The sequence below is a fragment of the Pleurodeles waltl genome, chromosome 9, assembly GCF_031143425.1.
Source record: "Pleurodeles waltl isolate 20211129_DDA chromosome 9, aPleWal1.hap1.20221129, whole genome shotgun sequence".
Classification (NCBI taxonomy): Eukaryota; Metazoa; Chordata; class Amphibia; order Caudata; family Salamandridae; genus Pleurodeles; species Pleurodeles waltl.
The window spans coordinates 873,339,931-873,362,229 of record NC_090448.1 but is presented as its reverse complement, the minus strand read 5'-3'; the positions used below and the strand labels follow the sequence as shown (position 1 = coordinate 873,362,229).

The window sequence follows — 22,299 nt, the reverse complement described above, 5'->3', positions numbered from 1 at the left end:
AGGTCTCTCTGTAATATCAAAAAAATAACCATTGGCTCCAGACCTACCAAAATTCAGCTCCAGGAGCTGTTGGCAGAGTTTGAAAAAGCCAACCCCTCTGATGATGACATCACAGAGGAAGAAATTAGTGACTTGGAGGCCAATGTCCCTCCTCCAGTCCTAAATAGGGAGAACAGGACCCCTCAAGTCCTGTCTCCAACTGTGTTAGTCAGAAATAGTGAGTCCCTCACAGGAGGGTCCCACATTTCTGAAATCACTGAGGATGCTCTCAGTGAAGATGACCTCCTGTTAGCCAGGATGGCCAAAAGATTGGCTTTAGAGAGACAGCTCCTAGCCATAGAAAGGGAAAGACAAGAGATGGGCCTAGGACCCATCAATGGTGGCAGCAATATAAATAGGGTCAGAGATTCTCCTGACATGTTAAAAATCCCCAAAGGGATTGTGACAAAATTTGAAGATGGTGATGACATCACCAAGTGGTTCACAGCTTTTGAGAGGGCTTGTGTAACCAGAAAAGTGAACAGATCTCACTGGGGTGCTCTCCTTTGGGAAATGTTCACTGGAAAGTGTAGGGATAGACTCCTCACACTCTCTGGAAAAGATGCAGAATCTTATGACCTCATGAAGGGTACCCTGATTGAGGGCTTTGGATTCTCCACTGAGGAGTACAGGATTAGGTTCAGGGGGGCTCAAAAATCCTCGAGCCAGACCTGGGTTGACTTTGTTGACTACTCAGTGAAAACACTAGATGGTTGGATTCAAGGCAGTGGTGTAAGTAATTATGATGGGCTGTACAATTTATTTGTGAAAGAACACCTGTTAAGTAATTGTTTCAATGATAAACTGCATCAGCATCTGGTAGACCTAGGACCAATTTCTCCCCAAGAATTGGGAAAGAAGGCGGACCATTGGGTCAAGACAAGGGTGTCCAAGACTTCAACAGGGGGTGACCAAAAGAAAGGGGTCACAAAGACTCCCCAGGGGAAGGGTGATGAGACAACCAAAACTAAAAATAGTAAAGAGTCTTCTACAGGCCCCCAAAAACCTGCACAGGAGGGTGGGCCCAGAGCCTCTTCACAAAACAATGGGTACAAGGGCAAAAACTTTGATCCCAAAAAGGCCTGGTGTCATAGCTGTAAACAGCATGGACACCAAACTGGAGACAAGGCCTGTCCCAAGAAAGGTTCCACTCCAAACTCCCATCCAGGTAACACTGGTATGGCTAGTCTCCAAGTGGGATCAACAGTGTGCCCAGAGCAAATCAGGGTCCACACTGAAGCTACTCTAGTTTCTGAGGGTGGGGTGGATTTAGCCACACTAGCTGTCTGGCCGCCTAACATGCAAAAATACAGACAGCAACTCTTAATTAATGGGACTAGAATAGAGGGCCTGAGGGATACAGGTGCCAGTGTCACCATGGTGACAGAGAAACTGGTTTCCCCTGGCCAATACCTGACTGGAAAAACTTACACAGTCACCAACGCTGACAATCAGAGAAAAGTACATCCCATGGCAATGGTTACTTTAGAATGGGGAGGGGTCAATGGCCTGAAACAGGTGGTGGTCTCCTCAAATATCCCAGTGGACTGTCTGCTTGGAAATGACCTGGAGTCCTCAGCATGGGCTGAGGTAGAACTAAAAACCCATGCAGCAATGCTGGGTATCCCTGAACTGGTGTGTGTGAAAACAAGAGCACAGTGCAAGGCACAGGGTGAACAAGTAGAGCTGGAGTCTGGAAGAATGGCCCAGCCTACCAAGAGAACAGGAAAGTCAGTTGGGAAACCAACTACAACACAGCAAAAGAAAGGGAACCTCTCTTCTCAGGAAGAAGTTCTGCCCTCTGAGGGGACTGAGCCTTTGGAGCTTGAACCTTATCAGGTTGAGCTCTTAGGCCCAGGGGGACCCTCAAGGGAAGAGCTGTGTAAGGGACAAGAAACCTGTCCCTCTCTTGAAGGCCTTAGGCAGCAAGCTGCTGAAGAGTCCAAGGGCAAGAAAAATGGAACACATAGGGTCTATTGGGAAGATGGACTCCTGTACACTGAGGCCAGAGACCCCAAACCTGGTGCCACTAGGAGAGTGGTAGTGCCTCAGCTGTTCAGGAAGTTCATCCTAACATTGGCCCATGACATTCCCCTTGCTGGACATTTGGGACAAACCAAGACGTGGGAGAGGTTAGTCAACCACTTCTACTGGCCCAATATGTCCAACATGGTTAAGGAGTTTTGCCTCTCCTGCCCCACCTGTCAAGCCAGTGGTAAGACAGGTGGGCATCCAAAGGCCCCCCTCATTCCACTTCCAGTGGTGGGGGTTCCCTTTGAAAGAGTGGGTGTGGACCTAGTTGGTCCACTAGAACCTCCCACAGCCTCAGGAAATATGTATATCCTGGTAGTAGTGGATCATGCTACCAGGTATCCTGAAGCTATTCCCCTTAGGTCGACTACTGCCCCTGCAGTAGCCAAGGCCCTCATTGGTATCTTTACCAGAGTGGGTTTCCCTAAGGAGGTGGTGTCTGACAGAGGTACCAACTTCATGTCAGCATACCTAAAGCACATGTGGAATGAGTGTGGAGTGACTTATAAATTCACTACACCATACCATCCACAAACTAATGGCTTGGTTGAGAGATTCAACAAGACATTAAAAGGCATGATCATGGGGCTCCCAGAAAAACTCAAAAGGAGATGGGATGTCCTCTTGCCATGTCTGCTTTTCGCTTACAGAGAGGTGCCACAGAAGGGAGTAGGATTCTCACCCTTTGAACTTCTGTTTGGTCATCCTGTAAGGGGACCACTTGCCCTTGTTAAAGAAGGCTGGGAGAGACCTCTCCATGAGCCTAAACAGGACATAGTGGACTATGTACTTGGCCTTCGCTCTAGAATGGCAGAGTACATGGAAAAGGCAACCAAAAACCTTGAGGCTAGCCAACAACTCCAGAAGTTTTGGTATGACCAAAAGGCTGCACTGGTTGAGTTCCAACCAGGGCAGAAAGTCTGGGTTCTGGAGCCTGTGGCTCCCAGGGCACTCCAGGACAAATGGAGTGGCCCTTACCCAGTACTAGAAAGGAAGAGTCAGGTCACCTACCTGGTGGACCTGGGCACAAGCAGGAGCCCCAAGAGGGTGATCCATGTAAACCGCCTTAAGCTCTTCCACGACAGGGCTGATGTCAATCTGTTGATGGTAACAGATGAGGATCAGGAGGCAGAGAGTGAACCTCTCCCTGATCTTCTGTCATCAGACCCAAAAGATGGCACAGTAGATGGAGTGATCTACTCAGACACCCTCTCTGGCCAACAGCAAGCTGATTGTAGGAGAGTCCTGCAACAGTTTCCTGAACTCTTCTCCTTAACCCCTGGTCAGACACACTTGTGTACCCATGATGTGGACACAGGAGACAGCATGCCTGTCAAGAACAAAATCTTTAGACAATCTGACCATGTTAAAGAAAGCATCAAGGTGGAAGTCCACAAGATGCTGGAATTGGGAGTAATTGAGCGCTCTGACAGCCCCTGGGCTAGCCCAGTGGTCTTAGTCCCCAAACCTCACACCAAAGATGGAAAGAAAGAGATGAGGTTTTGTGTGGACTACAGAGGGCTCAATTCTGTCACCAAGACAGATGCTCATCCAATTCCAAGAGCTGATGAGCTCATAGACAAATTAGGTGCTGCCAAATTCTTAAGTACCTTTGACTTGACAGCAGGGTACTGGCAAATAAAAATGGCACCTGGAGCAAAAGAGAAAACAGCATTCTCCACACCTGATGGGCATTATCAGTTTACTGTTATGCCCTTTGGTTTAAAGAATGCCCCTGCCACCTTCCAAAGGTTGGTGAATCAAGTCCTTGCTGGCTTGGAGTCCTTTAGCACAGCTTATCTTGATGATATTGCTGTCTTTAGCTCCACCTGGCAGGATCACCTGGTCCACCTGAAGAAGGTTTTGAAGGCTCTGCAATCTGCAGGCCTCTCTATCAAGGCATCCAAATGCCAGATAGGGCAGGGAACTGTGGTTTACTTGGGCCACCTTGTAGGTGGAGGCCAAGTTCAGCCACTCCAACCCAAGATCCAGACTATTCTGGACTGGGTAGCTCCAAAAACCCAGACTCAAGTCAGGGCATTCCTTGGCTTGACTGGGTATTACAGGAGGTTTGTGAAGGGATATGGATCCATTGTGACAGCCCTCACTGAACTCACCTCCAAGAAAATGCCCAAGAAAGTGAACTGGACTGTGGAATGCCAACAGGCCTTTGACACCCTGAAACAAGCAATGTGCTCAGCACCAGTTCTCAAAGCTCCAGATTATTCTAAGCAGTTCATTGTGCAGACTGATGCCTCTGAACATGGGATAGGGGCAGTTTTGTCCCAAACCAATGATGATGGCATTGACCAGCCTGTTGCTTTCATTAGCAGGAGGTTACTCCCCAGGGAGCAGCGTTGGAGTGCCATTGAGAGGGAGGCCTTTGCTGTGGTTTGGTCCCTGAAGAAGCTGAGACCATACCTCTTTGGGACTCACTTCCTAGTTCAAACTGACCACAGACCTCTCAAATGGCTGATGCAAATGAAAGGTGAAAATCCTAAACTGTTGAGGTGGTCCATCTCCCTACAGGGAATGGACTTTATAGTGGAACACAGACCTGGGACTGCCCATGCCAATGCAGATGGCCTTTCCAGGTTCTTCCACTTAGAAAATGAAGACTCTCTTGGGAAAGGTTAGTCTCATCCTCTTTCGTTTGGGGGGGGGTTGTGTAAGGAAATGCCTCCTTGGCATGGTTGCCCCCTGACTTTTTGCCTTTGCTGATGCTATGTTTACAATTGAAAGTGTGCTGAGGCCTGCTAACCAGGCCCCAGCACCAGTGTTCTTTCCCTAACCTGTACTTTTGTATCCACAATTGGCAGACCCTGGCATCCAGATAAGTCCCTTGTACTGGTACTCCTAGTACCAAGGGCCCTGATGCCAAGGAAGGTCTCTAAGGGCTGCAGCATGTCTTATGCCACCCTGGAGACCTCTCACCCAGCACAGACACACTGCTTGCCAGCTTGTGTGTGCTAGTGAGGACAAAACGAGTAAGTCGACATGGCACTCCCCTCAGGGTGCCATGCCAGCCTCTCACTGCCTATGCAGTATAGGTAAGACACCCCTCTAGCAGGCCTTACAGCCCTAAGGCAGGGTGCACTATACCATAGGTGAGGGTACCAGTGCATGAGCATGGTACCCCTACAGTGTCTAAACAAAACCTTAGACATTGTAAGTGCAGGGTAGCCATAAGAGTATATGGTCTGGGAGTTTGTCAAACACGAACTCCACAGCACCATAATGGCTACACTGAAAACTGGGAAGTTTGGTATCAAACTTCTCAGCACAATAAATGCACACTGATGCCAGTGTACATTTTATTGTAAAATACACCCCAGAGGGCACCTTAGAGGTGCCCCCTGAAACTTAACCGACTATCTGTGTGGGCTGACTAGTTTTAGCAGCCTGCCACAAACCGAGACATGTTGCTGGCCCCATGGGGAGAGTGCCTTTGTCACTCTGAGGCCAGTAACAAAGCCTGCACTGGGTGGAGATGCTAACACCTCCCCCAGGCAGGACTGGTCACACCTGGCGGTGAGCCTCAAAGGCTCACCTCCTTTGTGCCAACCCAGCAGGACACTCCAGCTAGTGGAGTTGCCCGCCCCCTCCGGCCAGGCCCCACTTTTGGCGGCAAGGCCGGAGAAAATAATGAGAAAAACAAGGAGGAGTCACTGGCCAGTCAGGACAGCCCCTAAGGTGTCCTGAGCTGAAGTGACTCTAACTTTTAGAAATCCTCCATCTTGCAGATGGAGGATTCCCCCAATAGGGTTAGGATTGTGACCCCCTCCCCTTGGGAGGAGGCACAAAGAGGGTGTACCCACCCTCAGGGCTAGTAGCCATTGGCTACTAACCCCCCAGACCTAAACACGCCCTTAAATTTAGTATTTAAGGGCTACCCTGAACCCTAGAAAATTAGATTCCTGCAACTACAAGAAGAAGGACTGCCTAGCTGAAAACCCCTGCAGAGGAAGACCAGAAGACGACAACTGCCTTGGCTCCAGAAACTCACCGGCCTGTCTCCTGCCTTCCAAAGATCCTGCTCCAGCGACGCCTTCCAAAGGGACCAGCGACCTCGACATCCTCTGAGGACTGCCCCTGCTTCGAAAAGACAAGAAACTCCCGAGGACAGCGGACCTGCTCCAAGAAAAGCTGCAACTTTGTTTCCAGCAGCTTTAAAGAACCCTGCAAGCTCCCCGCAAGAAGCGTGAGACTTGCAACACTGCACCCGGCGACCCCGACTCGGCTGGTGGCGATCCAACACCTCAGGAGGGACCCCAGGACTACTCTGATACTGTGAGTACCAAAACCTGTCCCCCCTGAGCCCCCACAGCGCCGCCTGCAGAGGGAATCCCGAGGCTTCCCCTGACCGCGACTCTTTGAACCTAAAGTCCCGACGCCTGGGAGAGACCCTGCACCCGCAGCCCCCAGGACCTGAAGGACCGGACTTTCACTGGAGAAGTGACCCCCAGGAGTCCCTCTCCCTTACCCAAGTGGAGGTTTCCCCGAGGAATCCCCCCCCTTGCCTGCCTGCAGCGCTGAAGAGATCCCGAGATCTCTCATAGACTAACATTGCGAACCCGACGCTTGTTTCTACACTGCACCCGGCCGCTCCCGTGCCGCTGAGGGTGAAATTTCTGTGTGGACTTGTGTCCCCCCCGGTGCCCTACAAAACCCCCCTGGTCTGCCCTCCGAAGACGCGGGTACTTACCTGCAAGCAGACCGGAACCGGGGCACCCCCTTCTCTCCATTCTAGCCTATGCGTTTTGGGCACCACTTTGAACTCTGCACCTGACCGGCCCTGAGCTGCTGGTGTGGTGACTTTGGGGTTGCTCTGAACCCCCAACGGTGGGCTACCTTGGACCAAGAACTAAGCCCTGTAAGTGTCTTACTTACCTGGTTAACCTAACAAATACTTACCTCCCCTAGGAACTGTGAAAACTGCACTAAGTGTCCACTTTTAAAACAGCTATTTGTGAATAACTTGAAAAGTATACATGCAATTTTGATGATTTGAAGTTCCTAAATTACTTACCTGCAATACCTTTCGAATGAGATATTACATGTAGAATTTGAACCTGTGGTTCTTAAAATAAACTAAGAAAAGATATTTTTCTATATAAAAACCTATTGGCTGGAGTTGTCTCTGAGTGTGTGTACCTCATTTATTGTCTATGTGTATGTACAACAAATGCTTAACACTACTCCTTGGATAAGCCTACTGCTCGACCACACTACCACAAAATAGAGCATTAGTATTATCTATTTTTACCACTATTTTACCTCTAAGGGGAACCCTTGGACTCTGTGCATGCTATTCCTTACTTTGAAATAGCACATACAGAGCCAACTTCCTACATATGCCAAAATATTTTTTCTCAAATATACATGTCTTCTAGGACAGACTGTCTTTGGTATGAAAGGATAGCTAACAGGATGCAAAAATATAAGATGGAGATTATGTTTTCAGACCACACTTATAGAAAATTAGACCTAACTTTGCATTCTGGTACATGTTGCATTACTTTTATTTACCATTATGAAAGCATTATTAAAAGTACCAGGTTGTGAAGCAAAACAAACGCTACTCGGAGTTTAACACATCTCTAACCAAGTAAATAATTTAGAGAACTGAAGTTGTGCAATATTAGGCATGAGTGACTAATCTAATGTTGTATCGCGTTACATTCTGGTGTTTGTAGCGCTACGTTCGTGCTGGGAGGAAAAAAATACCAAGGGGCAAATGTAAAGAAAATGGAAACAAGACCAGCTATGTGCGACTGAAACCGTATAGTTTGTTTGTTTTTAAACCAGTCTAGTTGGCCTGTACGATTTAGTCCACCGTCTAGATCAGTGGGCGTTCATTGTAGGAATGTGTCCACTGTTAAATACTTTAAGCAAAGAACACTGCTTTGCAGTGAAAGGTATTTGGACAAAATAACGTGTGCGGCAGGGTGCGGTGTCTGTTTTTTATTCAACAGCTGTGGTGATGGGAACCAGAACAGGATTTGACCCCCATCCCAGTTACAAGCGCAAGTGCTCATGGGCTGATCCCAGCCGCCTCTATAAGCGTGACACGTCAACCCTCAGAGGGGTCGTCGGCCACTTCCAAGCCATGGTGTGTACTCGTCTTTATCCAGCAGGCGAAGCTCGCACTCCAACGTGTCATGCCCGTCCACACGCTACCTCTTCCATAAAAGTTCACCTGAAAACGCAATGTGCAATTTCCTTGTGTTATGTAACCGATGCTCATGTAGAGCGCTCCAATACTTTCGAGTCGAGTTCGCGCTGTATATTAAAAAAAAAACCTTTAAAAAAAAAAAATTGCCGGCCCGCTTACAAGCGACGGAGCATCCCTTCCGGAGCAGCAACTCTGCGCTGCGGTTTGCAGCCTTTTTAGGGGCGGTTCCATTGCTTTCTAACCAATAGCAATAGTCACTTAACTGCTGTTTGTTGCGATATCAACCTATGTAAAACTACTGTACGAGTACTTCCCTTGTCCTTATATAAAGTAGTTACTGTTGGTATTTAAGCACAGATAATCGGATTTTTAGGTGTACTATTGGGAGGTAAGGTCCACCCCCGAGCACATGGGTGTATTTCTTTCTGCAAATGCAAGGTCACGAGTGACCTTTGATATGCGTATAACTTGGGACTGATAGGTGAAATGTACATTTTAGGAGAGAAAGTTAAAAATACGAGAAGTGTATTTTTCTGGTTTAAGCAACTCCCACTCGTGAACGGTCATCGTTAGTATTATTGATTTAATTGTAAATCGCACCTGTGCCAATCATTGGCTTCTTAGTGCTAAACATGCACAGAAAAAGAAAACAAAATACTAGCTGTGCATGAACCATCAGAAAAGAAACCTATTAAGAACTTTAACAGAAAAGCAGGTGCATAACGCCAGCCCCCCCTAGGACTTAACTGCGCCCGGTCCTCAGACTGGGCAAGTTACTGCTCTCCTGGTCGCTCTCTGCCTGTGCCCTTTATTTCTGTGCATTTCGTTTTCTGCTTAGTTTTTACCCGTTTTTGCACAATTTTCTGCTTTGTTTAACCTTGTCTTGTGCCTCTTCTGCTCTGTTTCACCTTTGTTCTGTGCCTGTCTGATTTGTCCCTCTTTTGCTCCGTTTCACCCTTGTTTGTGCCTTTTGGTTGCCAGGTTTTACATGTGTTTTGCACTGTTTTTTCCCTTGTTTGTGCCTTTTATCTCTGTTTTGCCCATGACTGTCTTTGTTTTCCTGCCTGCCCGGCCCGCCCCTTACCTAGTTCCCACTCTCCCTCTTCCCAGGCTCCCGTCACCACCACCCTCCACCCTCCACCCTCCACCCTCTACACTCATCAACCTTCCCAGGATCTACTTAATGGCAGCCTTAGCACAGTTGCGCAGCAGACAAATGCTGAAGGCTTGCCAAAGGCAAGCCCATCTGTGCGCAGAAACTTAGTCCAGCTCCCACCCACTGTTACTCCCAGCACCCCTCCTCACCTCAAACCTAGGCCTATGCTCCCCGTGCTGTTACCACATAACATGGAGGGAGCATTAATTTGTACCTTTTGTAAGTTCACTTGCACTCTTCCACACAAGCCTCTCCACACTCTTGGACCTACAACACCAAACACACCTCTCACTCACACACCCCAACCACACTACACAGCTCTTTGTGCTCTTGTGCATGCTCCTCAGCATACGCTCACTCATAAAAACATGCCACTGAAATCTGGGACTTGTTGCACAACATACAGCCCAAATCTGCTCTTCCTCACAGAAGCATGGCTAAACCCAACCCCAGCACCTGACATCATTACAGCAATCCCTGTTGCCTACAAGATTACCAGACAGGGCTCTCTGCACAAGCCAGGAGGTGAAGGTGCCATCATTTTCAAGGACACCATCAGCTGCACCACCTCTACGGACATACCCACAAGCTACATGGAACACCTCACATTCAAACTACAAATCACAACTAACTTCAGCCTTCGTGAACCCCTCATATACTGACCTCCAGGACCACACACCAACTTTGTCGGCAATATCTCGGACTTCATCACCCCCCAGAAATCAATTCTAACACCGTTATTCTCTTCAGAACCTGAATTTTCACCTGGAAAACCCCACTGACTCAAACTTGATTGCCCTCCTTGAAAACCTCAGAATCCTTTGTCTCCCAGCAGGTTAATAGACCCACCACAGCACTGAACCACTGCTGGGCCTGATTTCTCACTTCCCGTGGCAACATCACAGTCAACAAGCCATCATCAATCACCTGAACTGACCACACCCTCATCAGTTTCAGAATCTCTACCCGTACTACCATGGCCCCACAACCACTAGCCATGGCCACTGTGGCTGGAAAAACATAACATATAAACACTGGATTTCTGCTCTCACCGTGCACTGACCCAAAGATGCCAGCCTCTCAGAAGCCATCAAGATCTTCAAATGCTGGAGCCTCGCAAGGGTCAACAGCTTGGGTCTCCTCAGGCATAACTAAATGCCAAGAATCTGACCACCGTGGAGAAGTGTGGCACAATGGTTAGAGCGGCAGACTGTGATGCAGAGACCTGCCCCGGGACCAGGGTTCAGTTCCCGCCTCGGTGGGTCTTGAGCTCAATTCCCTTGGACCAGATAATTCTCGCCTCTGTGCCTTATCTAATTAGTGGGTCCCACTCTGTAACTCTGGGAAATTGCTTGCTTAATCTCCACAACGGCCTGAGAGTGCTTGGATGCCTGGCTTCACCCTGGGGCTGTCCAGGAGTAGGTGCCTCACAGGGAAAAGCCAGGAGGGGTTCCACAGTGGTATGCATACAGCACCTTGAGACCCTAACGGGTGAGAAGTGCGCTATACAAGTGCGAAGTTTACATTTATGTTTTACCACAAGCCAGCTGGTAGACAAAGGAACTTGGGCTACAAAGCGGTACTGAAAACAACTTGAGTGCAGGTGGAAAATAAACTAAGACAACACGTATAAAGAAACCTTCAAATCTACTCAGAAGATGCCGGCAAAAGATTGGGAACACAAAGTACACCTCACTCGCAGACCACATCAATGCCAGCATAAAACAGCAGCAAGGAAATCTTCACCATCAGGAAAGAGTTTGCTGCACCTGCAGCCCCCTCACCTGAGCTCTGCAACATGTTTTGGAGATTGCTTCCATTTATTGCAACTTCAACCCTTAACCAGATTCCATCAACCTTGCAACGCAGCTTCCCATTTCAGCCAGTAAACTGAACCAGACCTCATAGCCTGTTGCAACCACGAATGAGACCTCTGCCTATCCACTCTGGGGCCCCGTCAGACCACTGTTCCCTCCTACCTACGAGCAAAGCCCTAATATATCCTCAACACCTTCACCTCTGCCACCTTCCTGAGTGCTTAGAAACACGCCACTGTCATGCCCGCTCATGAAAAACTCCTCTGACCCAAGCACACTCTCTAACTACCGACTGATTTTCCTCCTACCAAACCTGGTCGTAGAAAAACTCAAAAACAGTTGCCTCACAAGACCACCTCAGCAACCACCAGCTCCTCGACGCAATGCAGCCCTGCATCAGAGTCAACCACAGTACAGAAGCAGCACTCATCGCTGCCACAGACATCATCCTCATTATCCTGGACAGTGGTGATAGGAGGGGCCCTCATCCTCCTGGACATCGCAGCTTCATTCAACATGGTCTCCCACCCCATCCTCATCAGACACATAGATGAGATCTACATCCAAGGGCCCCTCTCAGCTGGATCTGCTCCTTCTTGATGGCTAGAACTCAAGGTGTCATCTGGTACCATACTTCTTTGAAGCCCACAACCTCATTTGAGAGGTGCCTTAAGGTTCGTCCCTCCGTGCTCCTTTTTTAACACATATATGATCCCTCTGGTCAGATGCACAAAACATCAACATCGTCTCCTATGCCGACAAGACACAACTCATACTCTCCCTCTTGGACAAGACTCCCAACACAAAGATCAACTTCTACCCCTACATGACTGAACATGCTAGCTGGATGAAGTCCATCTGTCTCATGCTCAACAGCAACAAAACAGAATGATTTTCATCAAGAAATCCTCGTCCTGTGACTCCACCTGTTGGCCCATCCACTTTGGACCTGAACAAACCCCAAGCCCCCACTCTATGAACATTGGGATCATCATTACCACCAAACTGGACTTGACTGTACAAGTCAACTTCATCCCGTGAACTTGCTTCCATACCTTCCTGAAGATACTGAGGAAAGTCTTCAAATGACTCCCAAGCAAAACCAGAAAAACTGTCACCTATGCCCTCATCACCAACAAGCTGGACTGCTGGAGTGTCCTTTACGTTTGAATCATCAAGCAATTCACCAGAAGACTACAAACCATCCAGAACTTGGCAGCTAGTCTTATCCACAGTCTCCCACACACAACATACATACACCTCAAACTCATGGTACACAGACCCACTCAGTTCAAACTCCTCAGCCACTCCTAAAGCATGGTACTACCACTCCTAAAGCATGGTACTACCTCCCATTACGCATCAGAGCCTCGTCCTCTCTTGAGTTCTGCAACAAGCTGAAGGCATATATTTTCGATTAACATTCAGCCCACAGCTAGACTAGACACACACATCTACTGAGTGCCAGGATAAACTCAGTAAGCTCTACAAATACACATAACATAACATGCTTAGTAATGTGTTGCAGTATCATTAAAAATGTGTGGTGCCTCCTGGGGTTTAAAAAAATGAAATTATGTGTTCACTGCAACAGTGAGCAGGGGATCATTAGCATATATACTTGAGAGTGGTTGTAAGGTAAGGCAGTTCCAGGCAAATGTGTAGGGTACTACCATCGGGAGTTCGAAAGTCAATGATAGACTGCCCCGAAGCAGTACATTTAGCCCTTTTGATTGGTGGGAGGAGTAGTTTAATGTCAGTTCAGCAAGAGCTGCAAAAAGGTTTGCAGCCAGTCCTACGCCTGTTCCAAGGTGGCCACAGAAGCACAACTGGTCCACAGAGATTGCCATGGAACAGGGTTATCTCGCAGCCAACCTGGATAGGCAAATGGTTTAAGAGTTATATTCTAATAATTTGCTTGTAGTGTAGTTACCCGTGGATAGTCATGTCTGCCATTTTCGTGTCTTCCTTTTAAGTCATTTGCTTGTAAAGCCAGAAGGTGCTTCCGATCTATCTATTCCTTATTACTAGCTAGTACGTACAGGACATTTCCAAAGGTTTTTGTTTGCATAATAAGAATAAAGATAGCTAGTTTCTGTCCTGACTGTAAATGGTTAAACATGTAAGGGGGATTGTGGGTTGGACATTGGTTCTTCAAAGATTAACCCTTTTGATTTTCTGCTAAGGCGCTATAGGGACAGCCACTGATAACGCTGACATGTATCAAGCCGGTTTCTTAATTGTTGAAGTGGCCTGATCAGACATTATTGATTGAGTAACTCTGTAGCTTCTTCAGTGATATCAGCACTCCTTTTCCTGCCGTCAGATATTTAGATGTGGTGGGGGTTGAGGTAGAAACAACAAAAGGATAGCCAGTGCGTAATGTACAAAATATGTATTCAATATTTCTTTATTCAAAATTAACAATAGACACACAGGAGAGGAAGAGTACACGTTATTACTATTCTCTGCTCTGTATGCACATTACCGTATATATGCCAAGATGGAGATAACATGAGTAGCTGATTCCAGAAGCATAAGCCTCTACTGTAGTTTTATGGGGTGGTTGTGGGGACCTTTTTAGAATGGGAAAGCCAGTTTGAGATGAGCCCAGCCCTGTTGATGGAGTAGGTTATTGGTTTGTTTGCATCTTGCATGTGTATTCTTAGTAGTGTAGTTTTTATGGTGCCACACCTATGCCCATCTGTAGCACACTTTTTTTCTTTCATTTTCTCCATCTTATTGTCGTTCTTACTAGTGGATAAAGGTTTCTGGTAGAAAGTGTTTCTTAAGCGTACTTAGCACGCCAAACAACAATATAATCAGTTGTGCATGCTCAGTAGACTGGAAGGACTTCTGTTGTTTTAACGCTCACGATTATTTGAGACACTTGCTGTGACCAGCAAGTCATGGATTCGATGCCTGACACTGCCAACTCAACTTCTCATCCTTCCGGGGCCATTAACTACGTGACACTAAATTGGGCGATGCTTGCCAAGCTTAGGGCAAAAAAGAAAAATAATGAAGTAATGATGTAAAACTAATTTTCATTATTATTTAATAGCACAATGGGAGGCACTAAAGGCTGGACTACGAGTATTTACGTTTTCGCGTATGGTGATACCCCGAATTAGCGGTTTTGTATCGTATACCTGCTCTCTGGTTTTGAGTTTTTCTTTAGTATTGGGTCATGGTGAAAATGAATGACAAGTGGCAGGTGTACTCTTTTGCGTTCTTCCGTGATGAAGAAACTAGAGAGCATAGGCCATTCATAAAAATGCTTAGGTAAGGGCTGATGTAGAGGATATTCATTAACGAGTTAAAGGCATGTGATGTAACCGAGGCTGAGGGAGAGCTGTTTCTTCAGACGAAACAGTGGTCTGAACTTCCACCCTGCAATCAACTCTTAAACTAACTACAGTCCACCTAGTTACAAACTTTGGAACCACATGCATATCTATGGGTACTCGTTCCCAACAGTATGATGAATCCCCACCTAACCACACTGGCATGCTTCATCTTCGGGACCCATATCAAGCACTGGTAAGCATCCTTGGGTAATCCTGCTGTTAAATTAATTTTCAGTATGCTTTAAAGTGGGATACAAAGTGTAGTGAGGTGTGTGTGTATATATTCACATGGGGAGAAAGAACCATTATCAATTAAAGTTGTGTCTAGAGGTGAACTACCACTTCAGCATCACATTTAATCGTACTCCCTGTTCCACAAGATTAACAAGCATTGTCAAAGCCATTAGTTCTGGATTTAATGTAACAAATCATGGAGGCTTCGAAGGAGCATCAAGAAATGTGTGCGAGGAAGTCAGTAAGCTGGTGCCAGGGGCTGAAAAAACAATTTAACCAGATATGAAAATATAACCATGCCGCTGATATAACAGACACAATACAGCCATGATACTATAGCAGGGCCTGGTGGCAAACACAATAAAGACTGGAATTCACAGGACAAAACAATAAAATACGAAATACCTGTATCATTGACATACAAGGTGTTTCTTGTTTTACCCCCCTATTTTGTGTGATCGTCCCGTCCGTCTTTGTCTGTGGTGACAATCTTCCTCCTACTTTGTCTGTAGCCTGTGTTTCTTTTGCTGGTTCACATTTCCCATTTGGGTGGTCATGGGACAGAAATGGGCCACAGGGCCCCTGTGGTGGTGGTTGCCAGTGGTGACCTGGGATCCGTCCTACTATGGTTCTGTTAACTCTTCCAAGAACATACCTTTTCGCACTTGACTCTCAGAATATCAAGTAGTCACATGGTTGACATGGGGGGGGGTGTGTAGGGGGGTGGGGAGATGAGAACTCAACACCCATCAACAGACACAGTGACCTATTGTGATGATCTTTTATGAAAAATGAAGTTCTTTATTCTCATAGCATGTTACACAGAGTTGTAGTAAGTTGCACTTTAACAGTGAGGCACAATACACCACCTTCCTTCCCAGTAGTAATAAATATTCCTGCTGTGGTGCAGATACCGCTATTACATTTCTATATACACTATAGGCAAGTATTAGACTCAGATGCAGATAGCTTGGAAGTGCTCACAAGTTAGATTAGCAACTAAGTCGAATGTCTTTTGTGGTTCTTTGGCAAAAAGTCGCAAACAGATGTGGCAGATTTGCTCACATACCCCAGGTGCAAGCCATGCCCCACGGTTTACCTGCTGGTTGTTTCTGGCAGTCCATGGTTGGGTGGGCCATTTCAGACTATATTTCCATCCTCATTGGGTTCACCCTTCTGGCAAAGGATAGTGCAGTGGATGCCTAGTTCAGGATGGTCTTTGCAGGACGGACTCTGTGATGTGGACCTATGCGGCAGCACCAGTCTTCAGCATTGGCTCCCTTACTGGGTATGCTGCAGACCTGCAATTAGCTTGTGGCAGTTGTGGCCTCCGGGCCGACTCTTCTTCAGTGGTGTTGTTAGGTCAGCAGGCCATTTGTGGCTTCCTCCACCAATGGCAGCTCAATCGTCTTGTTTCCAGTGGTAGTCGTGGTCTTTTAAGCCTGCAGCAGTTGTGGTACATAACTGTGGATAGAGACTAAAAGGACCTCCCCATAGCATGTCATTCCTGGATCACTCATTGGGTCATGAGCTTCCTCTGGATTCTTCACATGCTGGGAACACCATGGGCCTCTCTTCTTGGACATCGAGTCTTATTGCAGGCGCTCCTTCTGTCTCTTGTAGGCTGGCTTCTAGGCTTTTAGACAGATCCTGTTATCCAGTAGAAACTTCTTATGATGCCCCATCGCCTGTGGGAGATAGACTGTTAGGCAGACATTAAACCTGGCTGCCCAGTAACTCTGGGATGTGTATCCACGCTCTAAGGCTTCAGACGTGGTTTGGGTGGGTCCGTTTTGAATGTCATTTTCACGGTGTTTTCGATACACTGTCTTTTTACAAAGTGATGGCTCTCACAGCTGGTAGTTATGGCACTGGCTCAAAGCAGGATTATCCAAAACACGCAGAAAGAAGTGCGAGTTATCTGCACTTTGCTGCCATCACTCTACCTGAAGCAGTACTCCAAGACAGACAAAAGGGCAGGGCCTGTCTTGAAACTTCCTCATCTTAAACAATAGGTACTGCAGTCCCACTTGTCACCCCTATCATTTTCCAAATGGCAGTGCTCAGGCACAACTAATCAGCATCTCCTTGCTAACAGAATTTTCATGGACTTTCTAAAGGTAGACTTGTCTCCTTTCTCCTTATTTCGTTGCATGTGCCTCCACCTTTGAGCCAAAGAAATGTAGACAATAGACCTCCACTGTCTGGGGAGTTATCCCCACACTCCATCTTGTTTCTTACTAAAATAAAGCCAGGGCATCTAAAATGGATGCCATTGGCTCCAGTAGTCAGACTGCTATAACAATGTGTCCTACTATCATACATGAGCTTCACATACATTGCACACACACACTTGATATATAAACAACATGTCAATGCAAAGTACTGGGTTTCACCTAACTTTACATGAGGGGGTCTGTAGACCATGCTCTTACTGATACAGAGAAAATGGTGAGCTCACAATATAAATGAACAAAACATGGCACAGTTCCATCATCACGTTACGTGATGTACCAGGAGCAAAGACGAAATGCATTGCCTCATCTGAGGGCACGATTGGTGAACCCTTTCTGGTCACAGTACTTGTGCTGGTTCTCACGTAGTCTGGGACAGTCTGAGGCCTCTGCGCACACACTAGATTAGTGTGATGCCAGGGCGAAATAGAAGTCAGAAAATAAGTTTTCCATGCACCTGGGCTCTCGGTGCATGGGTACGTGCCAGTTTACCATGCAAGGAACATTCCCTTCCCAACAGTGGTTGTCCTTTTTTGTTCGTGGCACTGTAGGAAGCTACACGAGCTGGTACCTTGGGCATAAAAAGGACTTTGAGTCAAAAGAAATACAAAGGCCATTATATTTTTCACCCTCTAGCAAAACTTCAAGGCAACCAGCGAGTAACATCTACTCCTTCAAATGTAATAGAATAAATATGATGGGAAGTCTTCTTCACTAATGAATTGACAATTTCTCGGCATTGTAGCTAATATTTTCTGGTCCTCTGAGCCAGCCCTGGCGACATGCAGAGCTTGGGCCCCATCAAAGACTTTAACTGCAGCATTCTTCAAATGCTCCTTTGGGGATGTTGCTGTTCTTCTGCGTACCACTTCTGGGCTGTAGGGTCTCTGATAGAATGCCTCTGGTGTACATTGTTTGAATCATCCTCTTAGAACTATATGCAGAATATAATGTGCATCAGGAATTGTAACTGCATAGTGTGAAGTTAAAAAGTCAAGTTAAAAAAGTCTTCATGACTAAGGAGGAGGGCTCTCCGACTAAAAAAGAAGCCATTGAATGCTTTGTGCATGAAGTTTGTAGTGTGGAATCGGGGATTGGTGTTTTTGTGGAATCTCACTGGACCTCAACCTTCAGGGTGGCTACATTTATGTCCTGTTATTCGTGTAAGCTTAACACTAGCATTTTGCATTTTTCTAAGCTCTTCTGGTTTCCGGTAGACTGCCAGTCATGGCAAAGAGATAATTAGGAATTTAATAAAGATAGTACAATACATTCAAATTGGTAAGCCATACTAGGTCAATACACCATGCAAAGGAGCCTCTAGACTACATCATAAAGAAAAGGGTCATAATTCCCAGCCCACTTTTTATGTAACCATTAATAATGGTTACTAAATGAGTCAATGTGGGGTAGATGACAAGTCCCAGGGATACGGAAACCTGGGGCGAGGGAGATGATTTGTCAAGATTACATGCAGTGCTTAATTTGTAAATAAAAAGAACATGGGATACTGAGGCGGCGTACTCCTGAAGCAGTCGCGGGCCTCTTCAATCCATATAAAGCCATCCCCTGCCCCTTCAGCTCACTCTTGCAGCTTTCTACTTTCTCCCGTTGTGACGCTTTTTTGTTTTTCTCTTCCTCAGTCTTTCCCATATGTGTTTTTGCTCGCAGCAAATGCTTGAGGCAGAAGAATAAGCCCCGGCCCTCAAAAATAAGTGCCGGTGCTCAGCACCGGAAGCAACAAGCACAAATTAAGCACTGATTACATGGTTTTTGGCAAATGGCGAAGAAGTCGTTAAAACTCAAGTCCTCTTGTGCCTCGGTGAGCAACATCCTCCCTTTGTGGGGGTGGAAACCTTTGAGGGATAGATTCCTCACCAAGGATTTTATTTGTAGTGCAGTTATTCGCGGGGTGGTACATTCCAACAAAGAGGCAACTTTATTAACATCAAACGTACAACAATTGTGAGAGCTGGAAGAGTACCCAGTTCAGGCAAGATGAAACTTTTAACAACATGCGTAGCTCCCAAAGTATGTTTGTCTTTCCTCTCTTTAGCCTGAAATACATTTTCATGTACTTGAAAAGTCTTAAGCGATTTGGAAGTAAATGTGCACATCAAGGTGATGTTTATCAGAGGCTGTCCCGGAACAGTGCTCATCTTTTGTGCAAACAGCAGGACCAGGACGGTGGACACTTGACCGTTTTTGTATGCAGGTTTTGTGGCACAAATGTTCTTCTTTTGTGAAGGTGACCCTCCAGTTAATAGTGGAGTGGTTGGGGAACATTGGATATTGCTTAGAGTGCTTTACAAAGGCAGGACATTTTGCAATTAATTGAACAGCGGATAGAGTAGGAGGAGGGATGTAGGGCGGGGAGGAAGGCAAAAATAAAGATCCTTCACTAATTGTTCGAGAAGGCATTCGTTTTTCTCCTTGTAATTTTAAAATACTTCACTTGTGATCCTACTGTGAATCTAGACATTGGCTATTGTAAGGAAAGCTGGGCTAAAGGTTTGAAAGTATAGGCGTGCCATTTTTCAGCCTGGAATGCGAGGAATGTTTCTGTTCTCTCTTATCAGAGGCATTCAGAATCATGTATTATCATTAAGACCACACAGAGAAGTATAAAACTAGGCCAGGCCGAAACTAATTATAGCCGGCCATTGTGGTGCAAAATAGTAGATTCTGAGGCTTTTCTTAGAATTTACCTTTTTCCTGTTTGTGTTGCAGAGTGTTTTGTTCTGACTTTGAAGTTTTGCGTTTTTGGGGAGCCAAAAAGCCAGTTTGGGTCTGTATCCTTTGTTCAGGAAAGGTCTTTACTTCCCTTTTGACCTTCACTTGGTTTTGCATACCTCGTATCTTAGCTAGCAGATTTTTCCAAAGGTTTGTGCCTGCATTGGGAATGTTGTTCTTCTAAAAATAGTTTCTTGTAGGAGGGAATGGTTAGATGTGGTGTTAGCCTTGAGTTGTGTGTTCTGTTCTGGGCCTATGTGTGTAAATTAATTTAAGGCATGGGAGAGCGTTATCTTGGAAGACTCTATGGGTTATGAACAGTGCCTTGAAGGCAGTGGGTCCGGCTGAGTAGGCGGTGAACTGCGTGAAGCACCATTGTAGTATCCTGTTGGAAGGGGCTGTAATAACAGATTTGCTGTGGTGTTGTGGATCCTTTGCAATTTGCATAGCAAGAAGCTGGGAGCCCATAGATGTAGGCCATTTTCACAGCCTACCACTGACATTGTAAGTGTTAGAATGGTCTTTAATTTCTGTGGATATCCCTAGTGAGGGAAAGAAGCGTTGTAGCATCTGCATCCTATGATGCCTTGTGACTTATTTTGACATGTGGGATCAGGGATAGTTTGAAGTGTGTGCCCACATTGAGTTTTTGTAACTTTCTTGATGTTACTGTAGGCGGCTCTAGTTCCTTGCCCAGATTGTTGTAAATTGTTGTACACTGGTAATTACTCCATTGCATGTCATAACTAAGTTTAAGGTGGGTCATCATCATCCGTTCATCCACATCAATGATGTGTCTGTGTGTTTGGAGAGGTTGGCAGTTCCAGTTTTAAGATAATCCACCTGTTATCTGCTTACTTGCAGTATGTTAGGTTTAGTGACTTAATCAGGTCATTTTCTGCCTTTCATATGGGAAGATACCCAGATTACTATATTTCCTGAAACATGAGTACAAAACCACTTTCGATTGTAAAATCACCTTTAGTACATATTAAGCAGCATTACATTATCACATTTAAGTACAAACCCGCTTTTATGCAGGAGTGCGGAAATACTAAGTGTAAGGACACATTTAGGAAGAAAACTCAGATTCAGGTGTACCAACACATTTAACTGTACAGCCATACGCAGCAACTGCAGAGAGTAATCTGACAGCAGAATAGGTGGCTTATTTTGGTACTGTGGGTGAGGTCTTGGAGCTGTGGACAAGGACACTGGGCAATCATGTTCACCAGCAAATGCAAAGGTTTGGTCCTCCTCCTTTGGGGCTCAGAAAAAATGAAGGCAGAGTGATACATGGGATTTGTGTTTCATTATTATTGTTATCTTTTACTGTGGGAGGTTCCCTTTAAAGGAATTTTTATCCCAACCTTAGACAACATATGTGGTGCACCATCCAGCACTTTACAGTCAACTAAACAGTTCTTGATCTTGGCAAAATATCCTGCCTACTAATTTAGGAAGGTATGTTTTGTATACAACCTAAAAAATATTAAATATGAATGTGTGTGAGAAAGGCTAGATAAGACTAGAAGTTCATGTCCCACCCAATGTCCCTCAATTCTCTTTTTTTAAATTGCTAATCAGAATTCATGGCCATTTGATCCCTGGCCTCTTTGTCTAAACTGCTAACCTGAGTTCCATTAAGTCATGTCTAGAAATTTGAAAAGGGTGAGATTATATGCTGTTTGATAGGGAAGAAGTGAAACTGCTTTGTGAAAGCCCCCAGTAATGTTAGAACTATATACAGAAGCAAAGCGATGGCGATTGTGGTTTTGTGATGGGTCACTTAGTTAAGACACAGTAGACAACCAATCAACAACATGGGTTGGATACAGACAATCAAACTGGAGATAGATGGTTCTCTACCCTTTGAAATGTCGTTTCCACTACAATAAACAAAGAAATTGTCTTATGTTTGAGTTCAACCACAATGTTTCGGGGAAACATTTTTGTATCGATTAACTTCAAGGCAGTGCATCAATTGGACCATCAATGTTATTGAAAACCGCAAGTTTGAGACGTCTCGCTTCCTAAAATATTATTTTAACAATGAAATGCAGTACTTGCTAAGGAGACTTGGGAACAGGGAACACACAGCCATTCAAACACTAATGATAAATTGAATTACATGATATTAATTAATTTAGTAGTCTCTGTAACCCATCATTTCTCAAAGGGAATGAATGGGAAAAAAAAAACTTTTGAGAGTAATAAGTACTTTACAATAGAAACAAATGAATTCAACCAAAATAACACCTACATTTTCATGTCATGCCTTTCGATATGTTGTAGATTACCAATGAGGTGTCTTAAAGCTTCTCTTTTTGTGTTGCACCCGTCAAACTCACTGGTGGAAGATATTGGTAATTTCTAGAAGCACATTTAGATGTACCCAATGAAAAAGACTAGAGGGGATGTAATAATGTAATGTAAGTTTCTTTTCAAAAGAATCAATTAATGTAATTCATTCTAGTTGTTAAACTCTTGGGCCATTTTTAAGATCGGTAATTCATACATTATTAGGCCA

The 22,299-nt window shown here is 45.6% G+C and overlaps 1 protein-coding gene across 3 annotated transcripts in view; it reads left to right on the top strand.

Moving 5' to 3' along the window:
• The window catches only part of DGLUCY (D-glutamate cyclase), a 396,105-nt gene that overhangs the window by 157,254 nt on the left and 216,552 nt on the right, over window positions 1–22,299 (top strand). Inside the window, exon 1 of one of the 3 annotated variants that reach the window (XM_069208179.1) lies at window positions 8,551–8,633. The exons of the other annotated variants lie outside the window; for them this stretch is intronic. The gene's annotated coding sequence lies outside the window, so the exon portion shown is untranslated. Of the gene's footprint in view, window positions 1–8,550; window positions 8,634–22,299 lie in introns of those variants that run through there. 3 annotated transcript variants of the gene reach the window in all.